Raw genomic sequence first — 19,273 nt, 5'->3', positions numbered from 1 at the left:
GTGTATGTGGTGATAGCGCCCGATAGCGACCCAGAAGGGTTCCATCGGATTCACATCAGGCGAATTTGGTGGCGAAGACATCAACATGATTTTACTATCATACACTTCAAACCACTGTGCCACGATTCTGGCTTCAAGACACAGACAATTATACTGCTGAAAGATGATATTACCATCATCAAAGACTGCAAGCATGAACGGATGCAAGTGGTCTGCAGCTGAAATGATGTCTTCGATTTCTACTACAGGTCCCATTCAAGCGCAGGTGAATGTTATCCATAGCATAATACTGCACCCATCATCTTGCATCGATGGCGTACTACACATTTCAAGGCACTGTTCACCTCAGTGATGGCACTTGTGTAGACGACCAACACCCAAGTGTAACAAGAAACATGATTAATCTAAAGAACCGATGCGTTTCCAATGATCCACAGTCGAATCCTGATGGTCAATACTGATGGTCCCGTGCCCACTGCAGTCGTAATTATCGACGTAGTTGGGTCAACATGTGAACACGTAGGAATAGTCTGCTGCAAAGCTTCATGTTCCACAATGTACAATGAATGGTGTGCTCCGAAGCACATCTGATGCACCAGCATTGGGCTCTTTAGGCAGAGATGCCACAGATCACCATCTACCCTCCTTTACAGAGCAGAGAAGCCTCAGAACTCCAATTTCTGTGAAGAGCCTTGGACGTCTAACCACTTAGCACCTAGTGGAGTTTAACTCTTCTTCTACCACTTTCCATAAATGCTCACGACAGTAGCAGGTGAGCATTCGACCAGCTTCATCGCTTCAGAGACAGTCGTTCACAGGCTCTACACAACAATAATTTGCTCTTTATCAGAGTCGCTTATCTCAATGGATTTCCCCATCTGCAGCCCACATTTTCACTAGGGTGAACCCCCATCTTTCTCTGCTCCACTTAGATACTTTTCTTACCATGTCACATGCCCGCAATGCCACCAGGCGACATCCAGCTTCACAGTGAGCAGTGGTCATAATTGTAGTGGTACCATCGTATAGGATATGGAAATTTAGTTTTGTGCAATATTCTGAGCACAAGTTACAGCCAGGTGCGGGCCGGATTGCAGTGAGTTGCACATACCAACAGTTGTGGAGTAGAATAGAGGCCACAGGGCGGTCAAATTGCTGAAAGAGTATATGTAGTGGCTTTGCATGTTGCATATCACAGGCAGAAGGGTCCACTGGCCAACCTAGCGTGTTATGAGTATGTGACATGAAGTGGCGTATATGGCAAAACAGAGGTGCACAGCCCCATATAAATAGGTGCAGGTTTCTAACGAGATTCATTCAAGTGTGGCAGCTCTCCTGGATGGTGGGGCGTGTCACACCACCAGCTACACGCAGCAGCAGATGGGGCTCCAACTTTCCAGTCCATGGTGGGTCGCTGGTTCGAACCTCTGAGGCTGACGCGGGGTCCGTAGCTAGCCAGAGGTGTGCCACTCCACGGCTCGCTACCGTGGACAGTCGTCCTGGCTTCCAACACATGCTGGAGGCATCTTGAGGCGAGGGCCGCAGATTCGGACTCCGGATCGCTGGCGCTTGTTGTCGCCACGATCTTAGCCAGCTGGCGAGAAGCACACAGCTGGCTACCTGCGGCTCAACACTGAGCGGCGCAGAGTTGGAAGGGTCGCAGACAGCTGAGTCAACTGCTGGCATCCTAACGACGCCGCAACCCCGCTGCCGTACAAGGCCGACACACAGCAGTGTGTGCACAGGTCGCTGAGGCAGTCATTCCACGCCAAGCCGTTTCGCAGACGGCGAGGTGGTGTCCTTAGCATTGCAGAACCCAGTAACACAGAAGGAGAAGAATAGGGGCACTGTAGTTGGAAACAATAAATCACTTGGAAAGCTCAGACGAGTCTTAATACGGTGCCTTTCTACCTCTTCCCGTTACATCTGGAGATGCTGTTACATTTGGTAGCTGAAGTTCCCACTAGATAATGTTTTGGCTGTTCACTACATATTTGGGACAGAACAGCACTAACGCCACAATAAGATGCATCAGTGGCAAGTGTTAAACACATGCGGGGATGGAACATTGCTAAACAAAGGTTTGACCTAAGGCACTTTTTAAGTTTCACGGAAGCCTTCTGGTATGGCTCTGACCACCCAGATTTAACACATTGTTTAAAAATAACTGATTGAGTGGATGCGAAATGTGGACCACAGTGGGAATAAACATGGCATAATAGTTCACTTTTCAAAGCAAAGACCATAATTCTTTGACGTTTTTAGGAGCTGGTAAGTTAGTGATGGCATCCACATGATTCTGTGGGTGTGTGCCCATCTTTACTTAATATATGATCTAAGTACTTGACACTTGGCTCGAAGAAACTACATTTGTCGAGGTGACGATGCAGACCATGAACCTGGAGCCGCTCAAACAACTTTTTCATGTTGGACATGTGCTGCTCCCAAGCGGCTCCAGTTGCGAGCACGTCATCTAAGTAATTAACTGTCTTGGGGATACGTTCAATGAATTTCTCAAGGTCTTTTTGGAATATCACGGGACCACTTGCAACCTCATATGGCAACATGTTGTAGCGATACATACTGAACGGCGTGTTAATCACCAAAAGCTCTTTCATCTGATCATCTACAGCCAACTGAAAGTAGGTGTCAGCGACGTCTTTGAGAAGTAATAGCGCCCAGCTAATTTAGTCAACAGTTCCTCTGGCCCAGAACAGGTATGCAAATAGACTTCGAATTCTTCATTTGCATGGCCATATTGTCCATAGTTGCCTTACAATTCTTGAGGGTATTTTTGTTCTGTCATTGCAACCTCAAAAAAATCCGTGTTTTTTTTACCATACGTGTTTTGGTTTATTGAGGTAATGCAGCATCATTTATCTGTAATTTAGTTATTACATTTTGACTTACCTTAAGATCGAAAAACAGTTCGTTAACAATATGCTCGTTTTTAACTACGGTGATTTCCACTTGATTTCTTGCCTACATCGGGAAATGCCGGCATTTCTTGATGTAGGCGAGAAATCAAACGAAAATCACCGTAAGTAAAAACAATCATACTTGTATTGTTTACGAACTGATTTTCGATCGTAAGTAAATCACAATGTAAATAACTTAATTACAGATTGCTGATGATGCTTTTCCTCAATAAAGCGAAACGCGTATGGTGAAAAAAACACGCATTCTTTGTGGTTGCAACTACAGAATGAAAATACCCTCAAGAAATCGACATTTGCTTGAGCATTAACTGTATACTTAAAATCACTATAAATTCAAAGTGAACCATTTGGTTAACTATGACCATGGACATAGCCCAATGGCTAGACAATACTGGGGTTAGTTCTGCTTTAACTTGCTTACACATGGCGGAAGGATACGTGGGCCTGGAACCCTGTTGCACAGCCCAGATTCAAACAGCTGCTTAAACTGTCGCACACAATGTATCAAATAGCGTGATGGGATTGCAGTTGAAACTAGATTTACCTGGTCCTGAATTTGAAATCGGCAAAGTGCAAAAGCGTCTAGGCCAAAAATGTTAGTTGTCACCCGAGAGTTGACTGCTAGCAAGTTAGGTAGCTAAACTGAATTTTTATACTCAGCTTGAACGACGATGTGATCGCGCAACGGGATCGATTTGCCATTGTACATTACCAATTTGCACTGCGGTGGCCACAGTTGCGGAAACCAGTGCTCTGGTATGTATCCCCCTTAATCCGATACTGTGTCCAACTAGAGATCCGCCGTCGTTCCATTAATGTCCAATTACAACATGAGACGCTGCATCCCACCTGTTGCCGCCATGGGCACCGTCAAGATAGCGTGTGGCACGCTGACGGCCGATGCTTACGCACGCTGGCCGAGGCAGCCACTCGTGAGGTGAGCCGGATTGCGACATGCAAAGCAGGTGACGTCATGGAAGGGAAGCGACGTTGTTGATGCCGTGAGCCGCAATCTGCACATGATTTGACGGCACGACCTTTTTTGGGATCGTTTGACAATGACGATGTGGAAAACGCATGAGCCACCGATCGCTTTGGGACACACTGGCAGCGAACAAAGAGCTTCTGTTCGTGTGCATCTGCCGACGATGAGGGTGGGGGATCGCTAAGTATTGCACTAACTAGTGAATCCCATGTCACCGAACTATCGGACTAACGGGTGCTCGGTAATTCGGATGATGTCGTTGATTGGAAGTCATCAGTTGATCACAGAGCACAATAGCGACTAATACTGCTAAGAACGTGAGACATACCTTTGACGCAGTTTATTCATAAGTTATGGCAAGTTTGAAGACATCATTCAGGGTGGGATCAAATAACTCTAAAGCTATCGCTTTAATTTTTCCACGAGGAGCTAGACAGACAATAATATCACGGTTTAAGGAGTCAGTATACGTGGGACATACTGTTTACAGGAAAATCGCACTTGCATGCCCAGGCTTGTAAGTCACCAACCCGGGCTGGGTAGGGTAGCTTATGTTGTTTAACACATTGATTAAACTCGTACCTAGCTGCAGCGACTTGAGTCTTCGAATTTCCATTGCGTCATTTGATGAACTAGATGAAAAACTCAAGAATGCCATTCAGCGCCAAAATACACAAACTAGGAACTGTGTACAAGCAACTGAGATGTTGGCCATTACATTAAGGTAAATATAAATAAATGCTTTGTTTGTGTATAGTTGCATTTACTAGAACTCTTGAAACATGCTATTAAGCTGCTGGATACTGAAAGAAAAAGCGACAGAAATGATCTCAATATGACTTTATTGAACTATATAACATTGCAAAATAAAATATATACAAAGCACAGAACATATAATTTTTTAAATAATGAACTGATACATAGTTACTTGCACCAACATCAATACTGTCTGCAACCGAAGATGCTACCGAAATTATGGAAAGGCTGTTCTCCTCACTTTCTGCAGAAGTGAAGTCCCTGAAATAACGAGATACTGGTTACAGTTGGTCGCGCTTATTTCTAATTGTAGATGGCTGAAATTGGTTAGCTATAAGAAATTTCTTGACGTAAGGGTGCTTGTTTTTTTAAATTCTTTATTCTTATTATCAATAGTCATACAATAATAGCCCAACAACTAAGTAATTAATGGGTCCTACTTATACGAAGGTTGAAACTTAAATAGTGGCAACTATTTATTCACAACCGATACAAAAGAGTTACATGGTTGCACCTGTTATTGTGCTTCAAAGTAGTCACCAGCGTTGTGTAGAACCCGTTGCCAGCGATGTGGAAGGCGTAGTATACCGTTAGCACAGCCTGTTCTGTTGATGGTGCAAATGGAGCGGTCTAAATTTATGGTGATTCTCGTGTACGATAGCGATGGTGTTATCCTAACGCGTTACGGTCATCCATAGCAGATGGTCAGTGCACAGTATCACTGTTCGTTTTTGGAGCATCACCTGCGACCAGCTTTGCGAAAGAAGCGGCCACACTTCCTGCGCAACCCACCCCATCATTTTGCACGACAATGCGAGGGCGCATACAGCGCAAGTTGTGGCTGCTCTGTTCGGTCGATGGGACTGGGACATACTGTACCATCCACCATACTCCCCGGACTTAAGTCCTTGATTCCGAAGATGAAGGAACCACTTCATGGCATTCGCTTCAGAACTGTTCCAGGGATTCGACAGGCAGAAGACCGCTCCGTTCGCAACATCAACACAACAGGCTCTGCTAACGGTATACTACGCCTTCCACATCACTGGCAACGGGTTCTACACAACGCTGGTGACTACTTTGAAGGACAGTAACAGTTGCAAACATGTAACTGTTTGTATCGGTTGTGAATAAATAGTTGCCACTATAAGTTCCAACCCTCGTATGATTTTAATTTTACGTGCAGCTGATCAACAAGTAGTGAAGTTACAGTTAAGTCTGCAAAGGACAAGTTACTTTTACCTTTTACTATTGTACTCTACTGAAGCTACTTAAATTCTACTATCACTACATTATTTGAAGCGTTATAGGTTGTGCCGGAGATCTATGAACCTACTAAGTTGGCCATGCCCTCCAAGGTAACATCAGTGGGTCTGCCCCTGGCACTGTTCTCGTCCAAAAACTTTTACCTTGGTTGCAGTCTGTTACTACATTTACTATCACCAGTTAACTGCTCCCTACTATTAACTAGTCTGATTCTATAACTAAAACTAAGTGGGTTGCGCAGAAAGTGTGGCCATGTCCCCCCGCCCCTGTTCCATGGCATGGCGGATTCCGACCGTAACGGCGGTCGGCCAGTCCACGACCTGGCGGCATAGGATAGGCGCAATCGCCCTTCACCTTTTATATCCTACGGTTCGTTGTTATCCCTCAGGAATTCCCGTAGAGTCTTAGTTTATACCTCGTTTACCAGGTTACCAAGTGTCTGAAAGGTCTCTTGTTGTCGTATCAGGTTATATGTGTCATAGTTGGGTAATTGCTGCGAGTTCGGCTGCCACATCATCATGTATGGGACACTCTTAGACCACGTGGTCAGGCCTGTCCTCCATCGCTCCACAGTCGCACGAAGGTGTAATCCGCTCCCCAAGCCGGCAAAAATATATTGTACGTGGTCCACGTCTCGTGAGAAAGTGAATGCCGGGCAGCAGTTAATAGGTCCTATGGCCTGTTTCTTCAGCCTCTCAGGATTCCTTCCGCAGCTCTTCCCCCCACCTGAACACCCAGAATTCCAGCTGTCCTCTCAATTTTGCCCATTTTTACCCAATATCAAGCTGCTTGCTCCCTTATCTTGATGTCAAGGGGACAAAGCCCCGTCAACACCAACAAGGCCCCGCCCAGACATGTCCCTGTAACCCCCCACAGAACGTACTAACATGTTTCGTTGCATTATTCTCACGGTCATGACAGGCATGACCCAGGTGATCGTGTGTGTCCAGACTCCTTAACCATAACCCACTATAGAATTAAGAATACTATTATGATATGGTTCAATTAAGTTTGTTCTTAGATGGAATCTTTTGTGCCCAATTCCAATAAGGTTGTTGAGCACATCTGACGATCTCTGCATTACCGTCTCAATGTGTGTGGCAAAGTTCCATTTCTCATCTATGACAACTCCCAAGTATTGTGCCTCGCAACGGCAAAGAAATGGTGAGCCATCAATCCTCACATTCAGGTTCCTGACTAATTGTTCTTTTAGGAGTAAGTATATGGATTTCTTGGGGCCAGTCTTCATTTTTTTATTTGTGGCACCATTCTGTTAGTAAACTCATGGCCCATTCAACCTTATGCTCCAAATCCTCATGGCTACGGTTACCAACCAACAGGAGGAAGTCGTCTTCATAGGCTACCACCTCTAGCAAATCGTCGCTATGTTGTAAGCTGCCCAACAAAGGCTCCATGTTGATATCCCTGAAGAGCAGCACCAAGATAGAGCCCTGTGGACACTCCATTGTTATCTTCTTACGAACTGTCCCACTAGGCACAATAGCCAAACCCACACAGCAGCTTTTAAGACAACCACATAATGGCCCTGGACACTCTTTCTCCAGTAAGCAGGAGAAGAGTGGGGGCCACCACAGGGGGTGCAAAGGCACCATTGATGTCTACTATGATGTCGACTATGTACTTGTCGGAGCTGAATCACAGACCTCAGCTGCCAGGGCTTCAGCGTCAGATGACGATCGTCCCAGCTGAAAGCCAAACTGCCTGTCACTCATCCCACACAGCACTCTGTGTACCGCCAGTCTGCCAGCCAGCAACTTTTCGAGTAACTTCCCCGGTAGGCCTAATAAACAGATTGGATTATACGATTTAGCCTCTGCCAGGTCCTTATCTGGACCTTTCATAATTATTACTACATTGGCCTTCTTCCAAATGGTGGGAAATTTTCGAAGCCTAAGGCACTCATTATAAAGTCTTGTGAGAGGTGCAAGTAGCTGGGGAGCAAGGAACTACATCACCTGCACTACAATGTCATCTGGCCCTGGAGCTTTAACTCTCTTGAAGAATGTTATCTGGCTAGCTACCTCCTCTTCTGAAAAGGTGTATATCAAAGTATTTTTAGTATAATCAGCCCAATCCTCTGCTCTCATATGGCGCTGCTCATCTGTGTTCATTCGCTCATCATCATCGGGCAACAAGGACTGGAGAAGACCTCAGCAGTTTCGCACTAAGACCCTGTTATCCAATCCCCATCCCACTCCCAGCAGTGGGGTGTAACTATACTTTGCTCTTTTTGGAAGAGCTCCTTGGCCTCTCGGTAGCGCTGAAGACAGTACTGTTTTTCCTCCCAGATGGCACTTCGTTGGTAGTACCTCCTCGCTCTCCTGACAGACTGACGCATCTGCCCTAGTTCAGCAGACCATGGCAATGGAGAGGTCGCTACAGCTCTCCTCCTGGTTGGTACAGCTGCCTTCACTGCCTTGGTAAGTGTTCTTACCAGCTCCTTGGCAACCTCATCTACTTCGTCATCTGACAATGTTGGAATGTCACACTTCCTTGCCAGGCATTGCCAATCAGTGTTGTTGCGGTTAAGCTGTTAAGCTGCATCTCCCACGCTGTGCCCCAGTGGCACTCGCTGTCACTCGACATGAATGTAATCAAATTATGATACCCTGTGGTGACCCTATCATATACCATGTCCATTTAGTTCTTAACATTATCTGCAACACTGGGCTCCTCAAAGTGACATCGACATTCGTGGCCTCGCTCCCCTCCGCCAGTGTATGTGGGGGTGTTACGCAGCCTGTTAGCCACCACAAATTGCAAGGCCATAATTGCTTCTTCCGCCTTAGCTCGAGTACCACTGCCACCATGAGCGGGATTTCTCATTGATGTCGCCACCGCAATGACTTTTCGCCCCCACATCGCTGTGATGACGCTAATAAGATGGTCCAAGTGCTCCTTTATGTTCCCTCCATGCTGAAAGTACATATTCACTAGGTAACGCACATCCAGAGGTGATTGAAGTTCTACGAAGTTACACTGGCTCTTCGATAATTGTGATAAAATCGCGACTCATCATGCGCTGTTGGTCACAATTAGCGCGGTCTTTAACTCTTCTCCAATGCTAATAGTTTGCCATGAGGCGGCCATGAAAGCGATTTGTCCAGCAGGGTAGTATAGCTCCTGCAGACAGAGCACATTCAGTCTCGCTGCTGAGATTGGTGAGGTTTGGGTAGTTGCGCATAAGTTCAAGGAGTTTGGCCATGAATGTTTAATTGTTGGCGGTAAAAAGAAAAGGAGATTGATTAGGGGTGTTGAGAAACTGCTGAACTGAAACTGAGTTGTGGTTAGAGGTTACAGAAAATGCAATTGGGAATAACTGGAGGACTGGTAATTAATAAGGTGGATGAGGGTGCAATGTTTTTTGTTTCCTATGACTTGCAAAACTACCATTTGAAACTGTAGTAATTCCTCATCATCAAAGTTTTTCAGATGAGGCATGAGACTTTGTAAGAAAGCCACTTTACTTCAAGGTTTCTCTCTTCTATTGCTTTTAAAATTCTCAGTTCGACCTCATCAGATTTCCTGTGTTTTTAACTGGTGATATACTTGTTGATCTTTTAGTCACTGGAGCAGAAACACCCCAAATATCAGCAGAAGCTTGCAGTTGCAGATCCATGTCCTCTTCCCCCTCATTTTGTTGTTCCTTGCTCTGTTCCAAACTATCAACAGTCTCTCGCTTGTCATAGAATTCAGCTAAGGACTGCAGATGATCAATATATACGTATTTCTTCAACTTTACAGCTTTCCAGCTCTTCTCTTGTTGACCTTAATCTTGTGCTTCGAAAAAACAAATTCCCGAAGGTTAATCCATCTCCTTATTACTTCTTTACCTGAAACGCAACAATAATAAAGCGGTATATGTAACTGTAGGTGAAAATTCAAAGTTACGTGTATAATTTTTATTTTCTAGATATTATGCAAGTGGTTGTACTTTTACCGATCTACACTGCAATTGTGACAGAATCGGAGTTTCAACGACAAGTAAAACAGTACAAGATGTATATCGAGCAGCTTAGTCCATAATGAGAGAGGACTGTATTACAGCGCCAAAGCTAATGATGTGGAACTCTACTGCTTCTGGATTTGAAACAAGAGCTAATTTTCAACATTGCATAGGAGCAATCTGTGGAAACATATCCATCTTACCTGCCTCTTTAACGCCGTGTCAATGTATTTTAACTGTAAAGATATAATTCATTAGCTCTAATGGAAGTACCAGATTCCAGATATGGATTTATGTATGTTGATGTGGGAAGTTCTGGTAAGGACTGCGACTCGTCAATATTTAAGCAGTCCAGTTTGAGACAGTCAACAGAAAATAGAGAGCAAGAATTACCAGAAAAAAAAAACGTTTGCCAGGAACGGAAAACCCCAATGTAACTTCTCCCTCGGGATGAAGCTTTTGGATAACATAATCATTTCCTGAGACCCTTTAGAGGAACAAATCTAACAGTGGAGGAAAGAATATTTAATTATTGGCTGTGCGGAGCAGAAGATATATCGAGTGCGCCTTTGGTATTCTCATTAATAACTGGCGCATATTTCACAGGGCCATTAACGTACAACCAGACTATGCTGTCGTTATTGTAAATGCTTACATTGTATTCCATAATTCTGTTCATGATAGAGACGGATATAGCGATGTAGATGCAATGTCTGTCACAGGTTTGAAAGAGTTGCCACTAGACAGAACCATAAGAGGAGGACCGAGTGCAAATGACGTGAGAAAGGTTTTTTGTACACTATGTGCAAATGACCGAGTGCAAATGACGTGAGAAAGGTTTTTTGTACACTATGTGATCAAAAGTATCCGGAAACGTGGCTGAAAATGACATACAAGTTCGTGGCACCCTAAATCGGTATGGTGTTTGCCCACCCTTAGCCTAGATGACAGCTTCCACTCTCGCAGGCATACGTTCAATCAGATGCTGGAAGGTTTCTTGGTGAATGGCAGCCCATTCTTCACGGAATGCCGCACTGAGGAGAGGTATCGATGTCGGTCGGTGAGGACTGGCACGAAATCGGCGTTCCAAAACATCCCAAAGGTGTTCTATAGGATTCAGGTCAGGACTTTGTGCAGGCCAGTCCATTACAGGGATGTTATTGTAGTGTAATCACTCCCCTAGAGGCAGTGAATTATAAACGTGTGCTCGATCGTGTTGAAAGACGCAATCGCCATCCATGAAATGCTCTTCAGCAGCAGGAAACAAGAAAGGGCTTCAAACATCAATGTAGGCCTGTGCTGTGATAGTGCCACGCAAAATAACAAGGGGTGCAAGCCACTTCAATGAAAAACACGACCACAACATAACACCACCGCCTCCAAATTTTACTGTTGGCACTACACACGCTGGCAGCTGAAGTTCACCGGGCATTCGCCATACGCGCACCCTGCCATCGGATCGAAACATGGTGTACCGTGATTCGTCACTCCACACGATATTTTTCCACTGTTCAATCGTCCAATGTTAACGCTCCTTACACCAGGCGAGGCGTCGTTTGGCATTTACCGGCGTGGTGTGCAACTTCTGAGCGGCCGCTCGACCATGAAATCCAAGTTCTCTCACCTCCCGTCTAACTGTCATACTATCTGCAGTAGATCCTGATGCAGTTTGGAATTCCTGTGTGAGGTCTGGATAGGTGTCTGCCTGTTACACATTACGACCCTCTTCAACTGTCGGTGGTCTCTGTCAGTCAACAGACGAGGTCGGCCTGTACGCTTTTGTGCTGTACGTGCCCCTTCGCGTTTCCACTTCACTATCACGTCGGATAAAGTGGACCTAGGGATGTTTAGGAGTGTGGAAATCTCGCATACATACTTGTGGCCCAATGACACCCAATCACCTGACGACGTTCGGAGTCCGTGAGTTCTGCGGAGCGCCACATTCTGCTCTCTCACGATGTATAATGACTACTGAGGTCACTAATATGGAGTACCTGGCGGTAGGTGGCAGCACTATGCACGTAATATGAACAACGCATGGTTTTGGGGGTGTCCGGATAGTTTTGATGACAGTGTAGATGTGTCGTTTCTGACGTCAGAAGTGTGGCGAGACAAATGGGACGTATATATGATTACATAAAGGAGACTGACATTGTCACGTACCCCTTGTAAATAATTGTTAACGCTTATTGCATGAAAGGTGACGGAGTGTCTTTATTATCAGAATGGCGTAATTAATGATTACCTATACTAGTAGAGGTTGGAACGATAGTGGAAATGAAACGACAGGCAGAACTCAAGCCCTGCGTGGAAGGCCCATACAGGTGAGTTGGTCCTGCATAAACACAGGAAGTAGCAAGACGGACGTTGGGACACCTGAGTGTTGGGGCACAATTGAGTCGCGACCGGCCAGTGTTTTAGCCGGACGGGAAGGATTATACTTCGAAAACTACGAAAATCTTGGACGCAGCTGAGAGGAACGAGGAAGCGTCACCTTGGAAACCACGCAGGTGTCGTTTCTGACGTCAGAAGTGTGGCGAGACAAATGGGACGTATATATGATTACATAAAGGAGACTGACATTGTCACGTACCCCTTGTAAATAATTGTTAACGCTTATTGCATGAAAGGTGACGGAGTGTCTTTATTATCAGAATGGCGTAATTAATGATTACCTATACTAGTAGAGGTTGGAACGATAGTGGAAATGAAACGACAGGCAGAACTCAAGCCCTGCGTGGAAGGCCCATACAGGTGAGTTGGTCCTGCATAAACACAGGAAGTAGCAAGACGGACGTTGGGACACCTGAGTGTTGGGGCACAATTGAGTCGCGACCGGCCAGTGTTTTAGCCGGACGGGAAGGATTATACTTCGAAAACTACGAAAATCTTGGACGCAGCTGAGAGGAACGAGGAAGCGTCACCTTGGAAACCACGCAGGTGTCGTTTCTGACGTCAGAAGTGTGGCGAGACAAATGGGACGTATATATGATTACATAAAGGAGACTGACATTGTCACGTACCCCTTGTAAATAATTGTTAACGCTTATTGCATGAAAGGTGACGGAGTGTCTTTATTATCAGAATGGCGTAATTAATGATTACCTATACTAGTAATTAATGATTACCTATACTAGTACCCCCCCATGAACCATGGACCTTGCCGTTGGTGGGGAGGCTTGCGTGCCTCAGCGATACAGATAGCCGTACCGTAGGTGCAACCACAGCGGAGGGGTATCTGTTGAGAGGCCAGACAAACGTGTGGTTTCTGAAGAGGGGCAGCAGCCTTTTCAGTAGTTGCAAGGGCAACAGTCTGGATGATTGACTGATCTGGCCTTGTAACAATAACCAAAACGGCCTTGCTGTGCTGGTACTGCGAACGGCTGAAAGTAAGGGGAAACTACAGCCGTAATTTTTCCCGAGGGCATGCAGCTTTACTGTATGATTACATGATGATGGCGTCCTCTTGGGTAAAATATTCCGGAGGTAAAATAGTCCCCCATTCGGATCTCCGGGCGGGGACTACTCAAGAGGATGTCGTTATCAGGAGAAAGAAAACTGGCGTTCTACGGATCGGAGCGTGGAATGTCAGATCCCTTAATCGGGCAGGTAGGTTAGAAAATTTAAAAAGGGAAATGGATAGGCTGAAGTTAGATATAGTGGGAATTAGTGAAGTTCGGTGGCAGAAGGAACAAGACTTCTGGTCAAGTGACTACAGGGTTATAAACACAAAATCAAATAGGGGTAATGCAGGAGTAGGTTTAATAATGAATAGGAAAATAGGAATGCGGGTAAGCTACTACAAACAGCATAGTGAACGCATTATTGTGGCCAAGATAGATACGAAGCCCACACCTACTACAGTAGTACAAGTTTATATGCCAACTAGCTCTGCAGATGACGAAGAAATTGAAGAAATGTATGATGAAATAAAAGAAATTATTCAGATTGTGAAGGGAGACGAAAATTTAATAGTCATGGGTGACTGGAATTCGAGTGTAGGAAAAGGGAGAGAAGGAAACATAGTAGGTGAATATGGATTGGGGGACAGAAATGAAAGAGGAAGCCGCCTGGTAGAATTTTGCACAGAGCACAACATAATCATAACTAACACTTGGTTTAAGAATCATGAAAGAAGGTTGTATACATGGAAGAACCCTGGAGATACTAAAAGGTATCAGATAGATTATATAATGGTAAGACAGAGATTTAGGAACCAGGTTTTAAATTGTAAGACATTTCCAGGGGCAGATGTGGACTCTGACCACAATCTATTGGTTATGACCTGTAGATTAAAACTGAAGAAACTGCAAAAAGGTGGGAATTTAAGGAGATGGGACCTGGATAAACTAAAAGAACAAGAGGTTGTACAGAGATTCAGGGAGAGCATAAGGGAGCAATTGACAGGAATGGGGGAAATAAATACAGTAGAAGAAGAATGGGTAGCTTTGAGGAATGAAGTAGTGAAGGCAGCAGAGGATCAAGTAGGTAAAAAGACGAGGGCTAGTAGAAATCCTTGGGTAACAGAAGAAATATTGAATTTAATTGATGAAAGGAGAAAATATAAAAATGCAGTAAGTGAAACAGGCAAAAAAGAATACAAACGTCTCAAAAATGAGATCGACAGGAAGTGCAAAATGGCTAAGCAGGGATGGCTAGAGGACAAATGTAAGGATGTAGAGGGCTATCTCACTAGGGGTAAGATAGATACCGCCTACAGGAAAATTAAAGAGACCTTTGGAGATAAGAGAACGACTTGTATGAATATCAAGAGCTCAGATGGAAACCCAGTTCTAAGCAAAGAAGGGAAAGCAGAAAGGTGGAAGGAGCATATAGAGGGTCTATACAAGGGCGATGTACTTGAGGACAATATTATGGAAATGGAAGAGGATGTAGATGAAGATGAAATGGGAGATACGATACTGCGTGAAGAGTTTGACAGAGCACTGAAAGACCTGAGTCGAAACAAGGCCCCCGGAGTAGACAATATTCCATTGGAACTACTGACGGCCGTGGGAGAGCCAGTCCTGACAAAACTCTACCATCTGGTGAGCAAGATGTATGAAACAGGCGAAATACCCTCAGACTTCAAGAAGAATATAATAATTCCAATCCCAAAGAAAGCAGGTGTTGACAGATGTGAAAATTACCGAACTATCAGCTTAATAAGTCACAGCTGCAAAATACTAACACGAATTCTTTACAGACGAATGGAAAAACTAGTAGAAGCCAACCTCGGGGAAGATCAGTTTGGATTCCGTGGAAACACTGGAACACGTGAGGCAATGCTGACCTTACGACTTATCTTAGAAGAAAGATTAAGGAAAGGCAAACCTACGTTTCTAGCATTTGTAGACTTAGAGAAAGCTTTTGACAATGTTGACTGGAATACTCTCTTTCAAATTCTAAAGGTGGCAGGGGTAAAATGCAGGGAGCGAAAGGCTATTTACAATTTGTACAGAAACCAGATGGCAGTTATAAGAGTCGAGGGGCATGAAAGGGAAGCAGTGGTTGGGAAGGGAGTAAGACAGGGTTGTAGCCTGTCCCCGATGTTGTTCAATCTGTATATTGAGCAAGCAGTAAAGGAAACAAAAGAAAAATTCGGAGTAGGTATTAAAATTCATGGAGAAGAAATAAAAACTTTGAGGTTCGCCGATGACATTGTAATTCTGTCAGAGACAGCAAAGGACTTGGAAGAGCAGTTGAATGGAATGGACAGTGTCTTGAAAGGAGGATATAAGATGAACATCAACAAAAGCAAAACAAGGATAATGGAATGTAGTCTAATTAAGTCGGGTGATGCTGAGGGAATTAGATTAGGAAATGAGGCACTTAAAGTAGTAAAGGAGTTTTGCTATTTGGGGAGCAAAATAACTGATGATGGTCGAAGTAGAGAGGATATAAAATGTAGGCTGGCAATGGCAAGGAAAGCGTTTCTGAAGAAGAGGAATTTGTTAACATCCAGTATTGATTTAAGTGTCAGGAAGTCATTTCTGAAAGTATTCGTATGGAGTGTAGCCATGTATGGAAGTGAAACATGGACGATAAATAGTTTGGACAAGAAGAGAATAGAAGCTTTCGAAATGTGGTGCTACAGAAGAATGCTGAAGATTAGATGGGTAGATCAAATAACTAATGAGGAAGTATTGAATAGGATTGGGGAGAAGAGAAGTTTGTGGCACAACTTGACCAGAAGAAGGGATCGGTTGGTAGGACATGTTCTGAGGCATCAAGGGATCACCAATTTAGTATTGGAGGGCAGCGTGGAGGGTAAAAATCGTAGGGGGAGACCAAGAGATGAATACACTAAGCAGATTCAGAAGGATGTAGGGTGCAGCAGGTACTGGGAGATGAAAAAGCTTGCACAGGATAGAGTAGCATGGAGAGCTGCATCAAACCAGTCTCAGGACTGAAGACCACAACAACAACAACTATACTAGTAGAGGTTGGAACGATAGTGGAAATGAAACGACAGGCAGAACTCAAGCCCTGGGTGGAAGGCCCATACAGGTGAGTTGGTCCTGCATAAACACAGGAAGTAGCAAGACGGACGTTGGGACACCTGAGTGTTGGGGCACAATTGAGTCGCGACCGGCCAGTGTTTTAGCCGGACGGGAAGGATTATACTTCGAAAACTACGAAAATCTTGGACGCAGCTGAGAGGAACGAGGAAGCGTCACCTTGGAAACCACGCAGGTTCGGTTATTTCCACGGATTTTTACTCAGAAGCATACCATTGTATGAGTAAAGGTATTTCCTCGCAAACTTTCCGCGTTGGACGACAAAAGACTAAAATATGGTTCGTCGGTGTTTGGAAGAATCTGTAGAGAGGGAGAATATTCCTTTGTTTTGGGAATATGATTCGTTTCGGAATTACGAGGGGGGGGGGGGGGGGGGGAGGAGCCGAGCCTTGCTGGGAAGCCAGCAGCGGAGAGATGAGGTCTTCCGTTGTCAGCGCCTGTGTGTGACGGTCTCTCAGTATCAGCTTTGTTGGTACAGACGGACCTGCTGTCTTTGCTCTTCGGAGAGTTTACGGTTAGAATAGTTAGGCACTGTACTGTTGCGAACCTATACGATTCTGGACTTCACCTCCGGTTTGGAAGTCGTCGTTGAGTATGCAGCGTTCAGTAAGTGAGAGCACTTCTTCTGCCTATACTTAAGTTGAGACGTTAAGTAAACTCCGTCCTTGTGTCTGGGAGTTCACGTTTATCGTCTGTAGAACACAGTGGGAGAAGATAGTATTAGAGTATATTCTGCCGTCCTAGTGTTTGAAAGAGTTTATTTGTGGCTGGAGTTCTTCCATCATCGCAGACGAGTACGAGAACCAACACTTCGACACACCGGACGCAGTACATATGGTGATATCGCAACTTGCTTCGGCTTATTAGGGCTATAAAGCTAAACAGCTGTGATCATGTTAGGTTATTTCCACTGAGGTTCCACATCACCGTAGATCATCTTTGAAAGTAGTGTCTTCTAGTGTTGGTACGTAGATGATGTCAGTCATTTCGCGTTATTTATATTAGATCCCGCAGTTATAATAAGGGGCACAGTTGGGCAATTGATTAATAATTTTAGTTAGGAAATATAGACAATTGTACTTAAAGGGTGGATTTTAATCTATAATAAATAAATATATTCAACAACAAGGTTTATCGTTTAGTAGTATGAGTTGCCTTCATCATTCATTTATGTTTAGATTGTAATTTACAAAATTAAGAGATCCTAAGATCTGCTTCAGGGGGTTGTCAGACAGGGCTAAATCATCATTTTAGCGTTTATTATTTTCGTTGCGCACATTCATTTTACATCCGCCTGGAGTAGCATCTTGGAGTTTACCAAATGCATTTTTGTCCTTGACTTCAAGAGTGTCAAATTCTGGGAGTAGTTGTACACGCCGACTTCATGGCAGGCACCTTTCGTAGCATTTCTATCTCCGTAGATGTCAAGAAATTTGTCCCACAGCACCAGGTCGGGCTACCACAAGGTTAAACAAAACTTCTGCATCTATATTTTCCATTGTTTAAACAGCTACAGTAGATAATACACAGCGAAAATGCAACTACACGCTTTCGATGGCAACTAACCGCTGACCGTTCGATTTAAAACCGTCAAATGTGAAAGTGTATATTTGGTCACGTACACCACTACGTTATCGGTCTCTGTGATTATTGACAGTGGACGGCTCCTATTAGGCACGATTATGGTATTTTGCCGTCACCGCGTAATATATAAGCGGTCATGCTCTTCTTCGTTCCACTGAAAGTCCGTCACCGTTCGATTTTTTACCTTACAGAAAAAACCGTACACTGTGAACAGAGCCTGAGATACTAGCTGGAGCGAGTCGGGGTGAAGTACAGTACTTGGCGGCACACACACATGCAGATGACCTGGCCGCGGCTGCAGCGCTTCATGCGCGCCGTCGCAGGTAGCCTGAGTATCTGACATTTTGTCTATCGATACTTCGGCTAGGGGGTGAACTGAATCATAATCAGATTCTAAACAAGGAAAAAAAAAGTCAGATCTAATTATTGCAGGATTGATGAGTGAATCTATACATATTATTAAAAAGTATGTGCACTGAGGTGACAAAAGTCACAGGATAGCGATATGTGCTGATACATATGGTGGTGGTATCGGCTAAACAAGGTATAAAAGAGCGGTGCATTGGCGGAGCTGTCATGTGTCCTCAGGTGATTCATTTGAAAAAGTTTCTGAAGTGATTATGGCTGCACGACGAGAATTAACAGACTCTGAACGCGGAATGGTAGATGGAGCTAGACGCATTTCGGAAATCGTTAGGAAATTAAATATTCCGAGATCCGCAGTGTCAAGAGTGTGCCGAGAATTCCAAACTTCAGGCATTATCTCTCACGACGGATAACGCGATGGTCGACGGCCTTCACTTAACGATCGAGAGCAGCAACTTTTGCATAGAGTTGTCAGTGCTAACGGAGAAGCAGCACTGTGTGAGATAACTGCAGAAATCAGTGTGGGACGGACAACGAACATATCCGTTAGGACAGTGCGACGAAACTGGGCTTTAGTGGTCTATGGCAGCAGACATAGACGTGACTGCCTTTGCTCACAGCACGACAACATCTGCAGCACCTCTCCTGGGCTCGTGACCATGTTGGTTGAAACCTAGACGACTGGAAAATCGTCAGCTGGTCAAATGAGTCCCGATTTCAATTGGTAAGAGCTGATGGTAGGGTTCGAATGTGGCGCAGATCCCATGAAGCCATGGACCCAGGATGTCAACGAGGCACTGTGCAAGCTGGTGGTGGCTCCATAACGGTGAGGGCTGTGTTTACATGGAATGGACTGGACTGGATCCTCTGTTCCAACTGACCCGATCAT

At 44.7% G+C, this 19,273-nt stretch overlaps 1 pseudogene; it reads right to left on the bottom strand.

The window, feature by feature from the left end:
* Positions 1 to 4,264: 4,264 nt before the first annotated feature.
* On the bottom strand, positions 4,265 to 17,933 carry LOC126470941 (uncharacterized; annotated as a pseudogene).
* Between the last annotated feature and the right edge of the window lie 1,340 nt (positions 17,934 to 19,273).

Source organism: Schistocerca serialis, chromosome 3, assembly GCF_023864345.2.
Source record: "Schistocerca serialis cubense isolate TAMUIC-IGC-003099 chromosome 3, iqSchSeri2.2, whole genome shotgun sequence".
Classification (NCBI taxonomy): Eukaryota; Metazoa; Arthropoda; class Insecta; order Orthoptera; family Acrididae; genus Schistocerca; species Schistocerca serialis.
Note: the sequence above shows the minus strand (reverse complement) of the source record. Positions and strands in the feature narration are given on the sequence as shown.